The sequence below is a fragment of the Takifugu flavidus genome, unplaced genomic scaffold (assembly GCF_003711565.1).
Source record: "Takifugu flavidus isolate HTHZ2018 unplaced genomic scaffold, ASM371156v2 ctg449, whole genome shotgun sequence".
NCBI lineage: Eukaryota > Metazoa > Chordata > Actinopteri > Tetraodontiformes > Tetraodontidae > Takifugu > Takifugu flavidus.
Window position 1 is genome coordinate 5,407 of NW_026622067.1, and position 13,880 is coordinate 19,286.

The 13,880-nt window shown below is 43.3% G+C and overlaps 1 long non-coding RNA gene across 1 annotated transcript; it reads left to right on the forward strand.

The window, feature by feature from the left end:
• The first annotated feature begins 8,872 nt into the window (after positions 1 to 8,872).
• LOC130520620 (uncharacterized) lies at positions 8,873 to 9,454 on the forward strand. Its single transcript, XR_008948948.1, has 2 exons — positions 8,873 to 8,934; positions 9,015 to 9,454. It is a non-coding gene; the product is annotated as an uncharacterized LOC130520620 (long non-coding RNA).
• The last annotated feature ends 4,426 nt before the right edge of the window (positions 9,455 to 13,880 follow it).

Genomic DNA, 13,880 nt, shown 5'->3' on the forward strand with positions numbered 1-13,880 from the left:
CAGCTGTACAAAAACAAACATTTCTTATATTTACTGCTGTGAAGAGCAGAAGTGAACACTGACTATTGTATTATTTTAGGCGTTTTAAATCCATATTATTATATTACCTTTTTATTTTTAATAAATCTCATAAATTCACATAATTCATTAACTATTTTCAGCCAAAAATAACACAATAACACATACAATACAACACAATACACCAGTACATGCTTGAATGGATCAGAGCTACGATGATTAACGTTGACTATTTGGGATGAATATATGAGGAATAATAGCTTAAACATTATGAATACACACACATGGCCTTCGCTGTTGGCTGGTTAAGGCTGAGACTTAACGAAATCAGGGTTTTAAGCATTGGCATTTTTACCCCTTCACCCACCAGCACTCTCTCCAATCACTTTTCACCTGCAATGGTCCTATCTTTGTTCAGCAACAATCAACCTCTATCTTCTCTATCAAAACTATTTTAAAATGGACTAAGGTGATTGCAAAACTGTTTCTATTTCCCTGGAATCCCTGATGCAGTTCAATACATTTCATAGCTCTCTTTTGGATTTTTTGTTGTCTTTCCCACCTGTTTCTTTTGGGAGGCCTCAGGTGTCTGTCCTGGGACGACTCATTCTTGGTCTATGATGCAATATCCTTTTTTACTGTTGAAAGTTAAGACAGGAACAAATACAAACATCCAAGTTAAAGTGAGATTTATTTCAATCGATCAATCAATCAATCAATCTTTATTTATATACCATCTGTTACATTCTAAATTGTTTTGAGGCACTTAACAGAATCCCAGGGCCTGACCCTAACAAGCAACAGTGGCAGGAAAACCTCCCCTTTAACAGGAAGAAACTGTTGCAAATCTGCTTCGGAGGTTCAGACCGTGAAATGACCAGAGAATCCGTGATCTTCAGTAAAAGTTTATTAGACACATTTGTGGGCCTTTTCACAATACGAGAGAAACATTCTCCGTCTGCCAACCGATAAAAAAAAGTGCTGGACCTTTTTGGGTGTTGGTTTATATTCAGCAGAAAAGTTAGCAACAGTGCTCAAATGGTCATATGATTAACTGACGACGCCATCTTATTACCTTAAATGATTATGTTCTGTGTAAGTTCCGGTACCTCATGAGCCAGTCACAAAGTGGCACCAAGAAGTGTGATTAAATGCCTGCACGTACGCACATTCTTCAGTATATGCATAAGTTAGTTCTAGTAATTCAAAGTTACATGATAAACTTGTGCTACACAAGGAGGAACATCAGAGAACATCAGACCATGAGTTACCATTTTACACGGAACACAGACACTTTGAAGAGCAGACATCGGTGCGGAGGATCTTAAAAATTTTTAAGTTTTATCGATCTCGCGGAGTCACCTGCCCGCTGCTAGCGCCGGCTTGTTTTTAGCCACGGTGCTAACCTGGACTCACCTCCGTGTGCTGGCACGGTGCCTAGTGTGGCTGTCCCCCAGCTCAGGCTGCAGGCATGATGGCGGTGTGTGGGTCCTGCCTCCCCACGTTCTCCAAACTGAGGGAGAGCATCTCCGGGCTCCAGTCCGAACTCAAGGAGAGGGACAAATTCATACTCGAGTCATCTGCTGTCGCCTCGACCCAGGAGAAACATATCGCCCGTTTGAGGTCCGAGGGACAGGGTCTGCGGGTCGACCTGCTGGACCTCTCCACTGTTGCTATCTCCCAGGCGAAACATATCACCCTCCTGAAGGCATCCGGCGCTGGTGACCGGAGCACGACGACCACGAATGACACCACCCTGCCATGGACCGGGTCCATCAACGCTGAAATTCCAGCTACAGCACCGGCGGAGTCCCGCCGGCACTGCCAGGGAGCCATGCCCAAAGGAGCGGCTCATTCCACCTCCTTCCCCTGCCCCACGGAGTCGCAGGGTTTCATCGCCAGGGACGGAGCAGGAGCCCTAGTGAGCTCAACACCGCTCAAACCAAAGGAACCCTGGTCGGTGGTGGCCAGGGGCGCTAGGGCCCGTCCATCTCCCCCTCCTCCGCCCCCGTATCTGCCACTGGATAACATATCCGATATCCTAAGCCTGCAGGACTTCCCTCCCGTGGGCGCTTGTTCCAGCTCGCCTCCTGGTCCTGTCCGTCCAGCTGGCTCTCACCAGACGAGGAACCAGGGTCAGCCCGCTCGACCTGGCCCTCCGCTACCATCCTGGTCAGGAGCAACCATGACCCGGCGCCACCATCCCCAGGCTCTCTCGCCGCCACCGCCGCACCTCCAGACGATCAGAGGCGGCCACTCAGGTGCAGCGCACCCCTGCGGTGCTGGTGGTCGGGACCTCAATGGTCAGGCATGTGGCGGTGCACGATGGCCGGACCTTCTGTCACCCCACCCGTGCCCGTGTTGCGGAGGTTACATCCTCGGCCCTGCAGCTGAGTTCACAGCACCCCTCGGCCTACACGCTGGTTCTGGAAGCCGGCATTAACGATCTCAAATTTCAGCAGTCGGAGGTTCTGAAGCAGGACTTCATCTCCCTGGTGGACCGTCTGCTGGACACGGGGAAGCGGCTAATTATCTCCGCCCGCTTCCCCCACCTCGCTACGGTGACGTCGTCACCAGCCGCCTTCGCCAGCTGCACCTGTGGCTGAAGGGGTACTGCTTGGGCAACAGTATCCCCTTCGTTGACAATTTTGCTGCCTTTTTAAATAGACCCCATCTTTTTAAACGGGACGGCCTTCACCCAAACCATGAGGGGTCCCGGCTTCTATCTTTGAACATTGACTTGACTGTCCGTTCCTGCGGAACATCCACCTCCTGACTATTGGTTAAAACACATGCACACCAACACTCTGCCCCCCACTCTAACTCACATATACGCTCACCCCCCGCACGCCCCACCATACATGCCCCTCCACCACTACTCCCATGTCTGCCATCAACATCACAGATCACTCACTCCATTGACACCATCATTTCATACGGACAGAATCCCAGGACTGTTCCCAGACGTGACAGTGCTTTTATTGTTCCTATAAAAAGACATGATGAGCGCACGTCCAGCGCGGACATAAAGATGGCCGTGCTGAACGTGCGCTCTCTTTTAAACAAATCTTTTATAATAACGATTTAATTTTAGACAGAAACCTTGATGGTATTTTTCTTACCGAGACATGGCTTGGCACTGATGCACTGCTGTCCTCACGGAGGCTTGCCCCCCAGATTTTAACTTTTTATTTTCTACAAGGGGGGGTAGGAAAGGAGGTGGAACCGCTTCGATAACAAGGACCGAAATGTCTTCACGCGAGGTCTCTTTTAATACGTTTCCATCATTTGAGCATCATGCGTTTGTTTTTAGCAGCCCTCTATTTTAAGCATAACAGTTTATAGACCACCCCAATACTCCACCTCTTTTATCAGTCAATTCTCGGAATTTTTATCAATCATCTATGCTAAATACAACAGGATTTTAATAACTGGTGATTTTAATCTACACCTCAACAACGCCTCGGACCCAGTGTCCAGAGAATTTTTAAACCTCCTTCACAGTTTGGATTTTAAACAACATGTCACGCAGCCGACCCACAACAGAGGTCGCACCCTGGACCTGGTCATAACCTATGGCCTGTCCGTGGGTGGGTCCTCTGTTGTGGATCTGGCCGTGTCTGACCACTTTTGTGTGTTTTTTAACATCACCAGTTTTAACCAGCGGGGGGCCCCTGTGAGAACGGTGAGGGGACGCTACCTGACTCCTGAAGTGGCTGCAAATTTTATCCAGATTTTACAGAGCACTCCTGCAGAAATTTTACCAGCACCGTGTGATTTTATTGTTGACACTTTTAACAATAAATTAAAGTCACGCTGGACTCTGTGGCTCCACTTGTCACAAAAACTGTAAGAACAAAACGTGCACCACCGTGGAGAAATGAAGAAACTAGAAAACTGAAAAGAACCTGCAGGAGTGCTGAGAGGAGGTGGAGGAAATCCAAACTGACCATTCATAAAGAAACATTTTATCAACACCTCAAAACCTACAATAACGCAATCAAGCAGGCAAGAACCTCTCATTTCAAAAAACTAATCTCCAACAATAAAAACAACCCCAAATTTCTATTCCACACAATTGAGCTTTTAACCAATGGTAATTTTAACAGGTGTCCCACAACAATGACTGACACCCTCTGCGAGGCCTTTGCAGACCACTTCAGGAGTAAAATCGATAATATTAGATCCAGTCTTTTATCACAGCAAATTTTCATCAACAACACTCCTGGATCATTGCTCTCACCTGAGGAGACACTGAAGAGTTTTGTCCTGGTTGATGCAAGGACACTTGGTCGAGTTTTCTCCCAAGTAAGGCCCACAACCTGCCTTTTAGATCCAATTCCCACACCGTTTTTCAAAACATTTTATGGATTCTTTGAGGAACATCTTTTATATATGGTGAATTGCTCTCTTCAGACGGGTGTCTTCCCCACCGCCTTTAAAACGGCGGTGGTGAAGCCCCTTCTGAAGAAGAGCAATCTAGACCCCAGCATTTTAAATAACTATCGGCCTGTATCCAACCTACCATTTTTAAGTAAAATTTTAGAAAAACTTGTTTTTAACCAAGTAAATGATTTTTTAAACTCAAATGATATTTTAGAGAGGCATCAGTCTGGTTGTAGGAGATGAACCACAGTACAGAGACAGCCCTTTTAAAGATTTTAAATGACATCAGGTGTAACCTAGACAACAAAAAGCTCACGGTGTTGGTTCTACTGGATCTGACCGCCGCTTCTGATACAGTAGACCACCATTGTTGTGACTCCTACTCTGGCCCCACCTCCTCCTGGGCAATCAGCTCACCACCACCACCTGGGCCCTCTCCTTCAGCTGCACCCAATCCGCCCAAACGACTCTGCACCCATAAAAGGCCCCTATGCACTCAGGCCAGTGCTTGATCTTACTGATGTTTTTGGCAACACTTCCCGTCAACCCAGCATCTCTCCAGGCTCCCCAGCGACCCCCAGCGCCTCCCTGTGTCTCCCTGTGTCTCCCTGTGTCTCCCTGTGTCTCCCTGTGTCTCCCTGTGTCTCCCTGTGTCTCCCTGTGTCTCCCTGCGTCTTCCAGCGTCTTCCTGCGACTCCCAGCGTTCTCCAGCGTCTCCCCCGGCTCCTCTGCAACCTTCCTAGCCCCTCTTCCTCTGACCTCTTCCTCTTTCCCTTCCTCGGACGGATTCCCCCTGGCCTCTGGACACTTGGACTCCCCCACGGACTCTCGCCCCTGGATCTCGGACTTGGTTCGTCTGCCGCATCACGCACCTATAGTTTGTCTCGGCCTCTCTCATCATTTAGTTTCTTCCCTCCTGTTTTTTTGCTTCATTAAACCTTCTGAGTTTACTTTTAATTCCCGTGTCTGTCTGCCTTCTTTGGGGTTCCGCCACACTTGACCGCCAGTCCTCTCGAGCTTAACAACCATATTTTATTGAATAGACTGAAGAACCTGGTCGGCCTCTCTGGTACTGTTCTTAACTGGTTCACCTCCTACCTTACTGATCGAAGCTTCTTTGTAAGTATGGATACATGCTTCTCGAGAATCCATGAGACAAGATGTGGGGTTCCCCAAGGGTCAATCTTAGGTCCAACCCTTTTTAATCTTTACATGCTTCCTCTTGGGGACGTCATCAGGAGCCACGGCATCAGCTTCCACAGCTATGCTGACGATACGCAACTGTACATCGCCGTGGCTCCTGATGACACAGGGCCAGTTGATGCCCTTTTTAACTGTACTCTAGATATCCAATCATGGATGGCAGAAAACTTCCTACAGCTCAACCAGGACAAAACAGAAGTCTTAGTTATTGGTCCTGAAGGTCAGAGAGAGAAACTTTTTCCAAAATAAAGGATTTTAAGCCATCTCAATCTGTAAAAAATCTGGGTGTGATCTTTGACTCTGAGCTTAGTTTTATCCCACACATCAAAAACATAACAAAGGTAGGTTTTTACCACCTGAAGAATATAGCCAGAGTCCGCCCGTTTCTCTCTCAGGCCAGCACGGAGGTGCTGATGCACGCTTTTATCTCTTGTCGTTTAGATTATTGTAATGCCCTGCTCTCTGGTCTTCCAAAAAAGAGCATCACCAACCTACAATTATTACAAAACTCAGCTGCACGAGTGCTGACGAGGACCAGAGGGCGGGAGCACATCACACCGGTTTTAGAATTGCTGCATTGGCTACCTGTGCGTTTCAGGATCGATTTTAAGGTTCTTTTATTAGTTTTTAAATGTCTTAATGGTCTTGGCCCGACTTATTTATCTGACCTGCTTTTATTCTATCAACCCTCGCGGACTCTGAGGTCCTCTGGCACCGGCCTTTTAACCATCCCACATGTAAGCTCTAAAACGCACGGGGAAGCGGCCTTCTGTTATTATGGTCCCCGACTGTGGAACAGCCTGCCGGAGAACCTCAGGGCCGCAGAGACTGTTGAGATTTTAAAAAGAGGCTCAAGACACACCTTTTTAATCAGGCCTTTAATTAATTGATTTTCTGATTATTTTTAATTTATTTTATGTCCTCATGCTTTTTTATGTCTTATCCTTATTTTACTTGACACTTTTACTGTTTTACTCCCTCAATTCTTAGTCTCTCAGTTTTTAGTCTTTACACCTTTTATCCCATTTACTGTTTTAGTCTGTTTTAGTCTTAGTACTGTTTTACTCCTTCAATTCTTAGTTCCTCAGTTTTTAGCTTTTATACCTTTTATCCCATTTACTGTTTCAGTCCTTCAGTTTTTAGCTCCAGTGTTTCCTCATGGTGTTTCCTCATGGGGGCCTGCCAGGCTGGGAGATGTTTCCGGTCTACCGCTGGGGGTGCTGTCCCATTGTCGACCCTGGCCTGGGTGGTTAGGGGGCTCTGTGCTTTGGTGTGGAGCCTCCGGTCTGTCCGGGTCGGGGTGGTCTTTGTGGCGGTACCGCCTGTGGTCACGGACCGTGACCTCCCTCGGCCTGGTGGGCCTCCAAAGGTGGCGTCTCCTTCGCTTCAGGTCTCGGTGCCCAGCCATGTCTCAGCTTGTCTAAGCTTGTTTGTGTGTGTGGGTGTGTGTGTAAGTGTGTTGTATGCATGTGTGTGTGTGTCCTTTTCTTGATTCTCTTGTTCTCTTTGCTGTTTTTATCCTTTGTGAGGCACTTTGTGCTACCTAGCGTATGAAAAGTGACATATAAATAAAGATTGATATTGATATTGATACACAGTAAGTTTCACAGTAGATTTCATAGTAAATTTCCACAAAACCTTAAACAGGAATTTCATGAATATTTTAAAAGGTTACAATAAGGTAACTAACAGCAGACCTTTATATGTAAAACATGATTTGACTGTAGGTTTCCACTCTTCTATTGGCTCCAGTCAGATTAACAGTGATGCTTCACATGTTTGATTCTATGCAAATTCAGAGTTCTTTTTTGTTCCTCAGCTATAAAACCATCACATCAGACTGTCAGTGGAGTTCTCTGCACCTGACTTTCAACATTAACCATGTTCTCTGCAGCTCTGCTGCTGCTGTTGGCAACTGGATGTGAGTCTCTCTATGGATTTGTCAAAGTCAGCAGTTGATCTGTTTCAGTGTGATTTTATAATAATTTATAAGCATTTTCTTTGTTGTTTCACAGGTGTGAAGTGTGAACAGTTGACACAGCCAGCCTCTGTGACTGTGCAGCCAGGTCAGCGTCTGACCATCACCTGTCAGGTCTCTTATTCTCTCAGCAGCTATGGTACAAACTGGATCAGACAGCCTGCAGGGAAAGGACTGGAGTGGATTGGATACAATTGTGCTGGATGCACCCCATATTACAAAGCTTCCCTGAAGAACAAGTTCAGCATCAGTTTAGAGACTTCCAGCAACACAGTGACTCTAAATGGAGTGAATGTGCAGCCTGAAGACACTGCTGTGTATTACTGTGCCAGATACACAATAACACAACCCATCAGTGGAGCTGAACAAAAACTCCTCAGAGCATCAACACAACATCACCAGAGGGGGCGCTGTCACACCAGGAATGATTTATCACCCAGACATGTTGAGGTTCAGTAAGAAATGTTGAGGACAAATGCTTTAGATTAGTACTTTGAGAACATAAGAATTTAAATGTGATATAGAATCTGTAGAGGTTTTGCACAATTTTTTTTAAAGAAAAAAATTGTAAAGGGATAAAAACATTTTTGGATGTAATTTGCACTCATTAAATGACCAATTTATATTATTAATGATGACTGCTTCTGTAGCATCATAACTTTTTAATCTCCTCATTAAATTGTAAGTAAATGTGAAATAGTTCCATTCAGACACAGCAGCAATAATACATTTTTTTCTCAGTGATTTCTTTGATGATCTCAATTGCTTATTTTAACATGTATAAACTAAAAGTGCACAGACGCGTACATGATTTTTAAACATAGATCAGTGTTTTATATTCTCACTTGAACATTCATGATCAAGTAATGACTCATGGAAAAAAGTGTATCTTTATTTCATGATGTAAATTAAGTATTTGAAGAAAGGTTTTATGCAGAATATACTCATATGTCAGTGACTGCATGGAATCTGGAATACGTTTTAAAAACACTAAATTGAGGGTTTTCCCTGGGCATGTTCTGAGGGGCTTTCTCTCCAACAGTTTTCATTTGAAGCTTGATTGGAACTGGTTGGTGTGAAATGTGGGGTACCTCAGAACTCAGTACTGGGACCACTGGTGCACTATTAGTTAGATGAAATTTAAAGTCTCAGATTATAAACGCACCTCATCCAAAGAGGAGGAGGCATCACAATCAAATCCAGTTCTTTAGTGAGGAGGAGTCGATGCAAAACTCAGATGTGTTCCACGTCTACTTATGTGAGAGCAGAGAGGAGGACAGAGAAGAGGGGACACACAGTTGAACATGATGGACTGTAGGACAGGACTGCTGCTTCTATCTGCTGGGCAGGTGAAGATCTTCACTCATCCTGATTGTGGACAGACTTTTTGTCATCAGCTGATTAACTTGATGTTTCATCTTCTAAACAGGTGTTGATGCTCAGACTCTGACCCAGTCTGAACCAGTGGTTAAAAGACCTGGAGAATCTCACACACTGACCTGTTCAGCCTCTGGATTCACATTCAGCAGCTACTGGATGAACTGGGTCAGACAGGCTCCTGGAAAAGGACTGGAGTGGATCAGTGCTATCAGCACTGGCAGCAGCCAGTACTACTCTGAGTCAGTCAAAGGCCGGTTTATCATCTCCAGAGACGACAACAGAGCACAGCTGAATCTGCAGATGAACAGCCTGAAGACTGAAGATTCTGCTTTTTATTCTTGTGCTCGATGGTCACAGTGACTGAAGTCAGTTCAGCAGCTGTACAAAAACACACACCTCATATTTCCTGGTCTGATCACATCTATATTTCATCTTCTTTCAAAATACAATTATTTCCTTTTCAAATAAATGAGAAAATAACATCACAAATTTTTCAAAAATAACTGAATACTTATCAGGGAGCTGATCAAAACCCTCAGAGCATCAAAACAAGATCTCCACAAGAGGTGCCATCACACCAAGATTGCTTTCAACGCCTTCTTCCTTAAGATTTCTTTGTGCTTTGCAACAAATATAACAGAGAGGGAGGTCTGCACAAACTCTTTGTTCTTGAAACGCACCAGGAACGTTTGAAAGAAGCTTGGAGCAGTTTTACACAGTACTGCTCACAACAAAAATGAACACTGTGAGACGTCATTCCTGTGTCTTCAAAATAAAATGGGATGATCTCATCTTTTAAGTTTTGTTAGATAATGAATGAATAAACAAACCAGTAAATATTCTTGTTTTTAATGAATGTGTTTTTAGATTTTTTTTCCCCATCCAAACTCTTAAAAATATTATTTACCATTTGCTGAATTGTTAGTCTTTGGGTCAAACAGTCATTAGAGGAGTACTAACTGTTGGATGGTTTCCTGGAGCCTGTTTGAGCCTGTTTGAGCCAGTCCTCCTGACCCCCTGATGCAAATCTTCAGTGTCTGGTGGATGTCTGTCGTGCTGATTGCTGAGAACATCAGGGCTGCTGTTACTTCTGTGGACAGGTCCAGAATGGGCTTGACCTGGTTGTTGGGTGTATTTCTATTGTCTTTCAGGTGTTTGGAGTGAAAGACTGGATCAGTCTCAGCCTGAAGTAAAAAGACCTGGAGAGACAGTGAAGATGTCCTGCACCATTTCAGGGTTTGACATGACCAGCTACAATATCCACTGGATACGACAGAGACCAGGGAAAGCTCTGGAGTGGATCGGGAGGATGGATGCAGGTTCTAACTCTGCTAGCTATAGAAGCTCTTTCAAAAGTGGTTACGTGATGACTGAAGACGTGTCCAGCAGCACTCAGTACCTGCAGATCAGCAGCCTGACAGCAGAGGATTCTGCTGTTTTCTTCTGTGCTCGAGAAACACAGTGACTCCAGAGAGAGGAACAGCTGTGCAAAAACCTCCACAGACAACAAAACCACTTCTCCATCTGTCCTCAACCAGAGAGTGTTTTGTTAAAGTGTCCAGTGGGCCCCTCATGTCTTTGACCGGTTTCTTGTGTTTTGGTTTGGGCTGCTGTCCTCAAAATTTTGACTTCTTTCCTCTCCTCAGATCGATTGATTTATTTGATCCCTGATGCAGTTCATTAGATTTCAGAGCTTTCTTTTGGATTTTTCTTGTCCTCCTCATCAAGATCCACTGATTGATTTTATCTTGTGAAATTAATCTGTATTCTTCCAAAACGGTTTTGCATGTGCTGAACTTCACATGTAAAACACGATTTGACTGTAGGTTTCCACTCTCCTGGCTCCAGTGAGATCAACAGTGATGCTTCACATGTTTGATTCTATGCAAATTCAGAGTTCTTCTTTGTTCTCCTCAGCTATAAAACCATCACATCATACTGTCAGTGGAGTTCTCTGCACCTGACTTTCAACATTAACCATGTTCTCTGCAGCTCTGCTGCTGCTGTTGGCAGCTGGATGTGAGTCTCTCTCTGTGCATTTATCAAAGTCAGCAGTTGATCTGTTTGAGTGTGATTTAATAATCCATTTTTCTTTGTTGTTTCACAGGTGTGAAGGGTGAACAGTTGACACAGCCAGCCTCTGCGACTGTGCAGCCAGATCAGCGTCTGACCATCACCTGTCAGGTCCTTTATTCTGTTAGCAGCTACTGGACACACTGGATCAGACAGCCTGCAGGGAAAGGACTGGAGTGGATTGGATACCATCGTGTTGGATACAACCCAGTTTACAAAGCTTCCCTGAAGAACAAGTTCAGCATCAGTTCGGACTCTTCCAGCAACACAGTGACTCTAAATGGAGTGAATGTGCAGCCTGAAGACACTGCTGTGTATTACTGTGCCAGAGACACAATAACACAAACCCCAGTGGAGCTGAACAAAAACCCCTCAGAGCATCAACACAACATCACCAGAGGGGGCGCTGTGTCACACCAGGAATGAATCATAACAACAACGTTGAGGCAGAAATGTTGAAGAAAAATACTGGAGTAAAAGACCTGAGAATTTAAATTAATATAAAAACTCTAGGAAACAATTAAGGGATAATGGTAACAAACAAAATCATACAAAATCAGAAAACGTTTTTGAATTGCTTTTACACAAATATATATATATATATATATATATATATAATATAAGACAATGACTGAAAATATATAACTGCTTTCATAGAATTCTAAACTTCTGATCTCATTATGCAACAAGTAATATATAGTATAATATAATATAGTATAATATATGACAATTTTTTTATAAGGATAATGACACAACATATATTTATTACTCTGTAATTTCAAATATCTCAACAGTTAATTTCAACATTCACTCAAAATAAAAGCACACAGCTCATTGATGATTTTTTAAACAAAGATCAGTCTTTAATCCTGTAACTCAAACATTCATGATCAATTGATGACTCACTGCTGAGTGTGAAGTGTGGGGTACCTCACAAATCAGAACTAGGATCACTGGTGCATCCTTAATTGTCAGTTCAGCAGCTGTACAAAAACACGCACTTCTCATATTTACTTCTGTCGAGCAGAACTGCACACTGAATACTCCGTTCTATTTTTTTCTGCCTTTTAATTTTTAATTTACCTTTTTACTGTTAAATTACCTGAAAGATTAATGATTTAATAATTATTTTGTGCAATCAATAACATAAATTTTTTTGCCAACATGAATTATTTGCAATTTTCCCTGAATGCCATCCTAATTTAAGTATGAGAAACTATTATCAAAAGAAAATATATTCATTTTTGACTCATGTTGACAGGAGTTTTTGAACTTTGAACAAAATTAGATCTTTTGCTCAGAAGGTTCCCGTCTGTGTGCTCATGCCAAGAAAGTGACACAGAGGACCAGAAGATGCAGCCCAGAATATATGTAGTCGTGTATTAAACCCAATCATTAGTTGCTTGGGGCATCAGTTGCAGTAGCACCGCCTCCGGTCTCCAAGGTACCTGAACACTGACCAACTGGAGCAGTTTGGACTTGAAATGATGCCTTATGGTCTCTGCCGAATGCTAATATTCAGTTTTTACTTCTGTCCAGGTCCATCCTATAAATATCATGTGTTTCCAGAGCAAACTATTCCTGAGGCTTCAGAGGCAAAGCAGACAACTTATCTTTACACAACGCAAACATGTCGCTCAAAACTCAGTATGAGCAGTCAGTGCTTGGATGATGACTAAATAAGAACATTCAGTGTCTAACCTAAGCAAGAACACACCAGTGCATGTTTCCAGTTCAGTCATTCCAGTCCATTCCTTCCAGTTTTGTCATTAAAAAGTCATTCAGTCCATCTGTCCTGAAGGAGATCTAACTTCACATTTACTGTAGGTCTAGTATGAACTGGATCAGCCAGGATCCTGGAAAAGGACTGGAGTGGATCGGTGAAGGATTCACTGATACCAGCAGGAACGACAATGCTGGCAGTGTGAAAGGATGTTGAGAAATCACTAAAGACAACATCAACAGTATGGCTTATCTGAGACTGTTCAGTCTAAATCTGGAGGACTCTGCTGTGTATTACTGTGCCAAACACACTGGTTGAAGAGAGCAGAGAGGATATTAGCAGCAGTAATACAATCATGCTAAAAAAAAAAAAAAAAAAGGTAATATCTTCACATTTATTATCAAGCATAAAAAAAAGTCGGATTAGATTCTGGTATAAGTCTTGTTCAACCTTCAATAAAAATGTGTTTGGTTGAATGATTGGTTGGCTGATTGATCGACCTGTCCCTCTGTCTGTCTATGTATGAAGTTAAATTGCATATTCTTGTATCTTATTCATTGTATTAATTATTTACTTGAAAATAATACAAAAAAATGTCATAATTAAAATAATTTCAATACAGAAAATTGAGTACTGTTAATTTGGCTTGAAAGAATAGTTGTTCAGAAATTATTAGTTATCATTAAGAAATTATTATTTCAACACGTTCAACTGTAAAAATCAGTTCAAAACAGGGAAAAAATATATTTATTTTTAAGAGAAACTCAAAAAGTAACAATCACATTGATGCTGTGCAAATGAAAGTGGGATGCAAACTACTGAGGAGGAGTCGATGCAAAACTCAGATGTGTTCCACGTCTACTTATGTGAGAGCAGAGAGGAGGACAGAGAAGAGGGGACACACAGTTGAACATGATGGACTGTAGGACAGGACTGCTGCTTCTAACTATCTGCTGGGCAGGTGAAGATCTTCACTCATCCCGATTGTGGACAGACTTTTTGTCATCAGCTGATTAACTTGATGTTTCATCTTCTAAACAGGTGTTGATGCTCAGACTCTGACTCAGTCTGAACCAGTGGTTAAAAGACCTGGAGAATCTCACACACTGACCTGTTCAG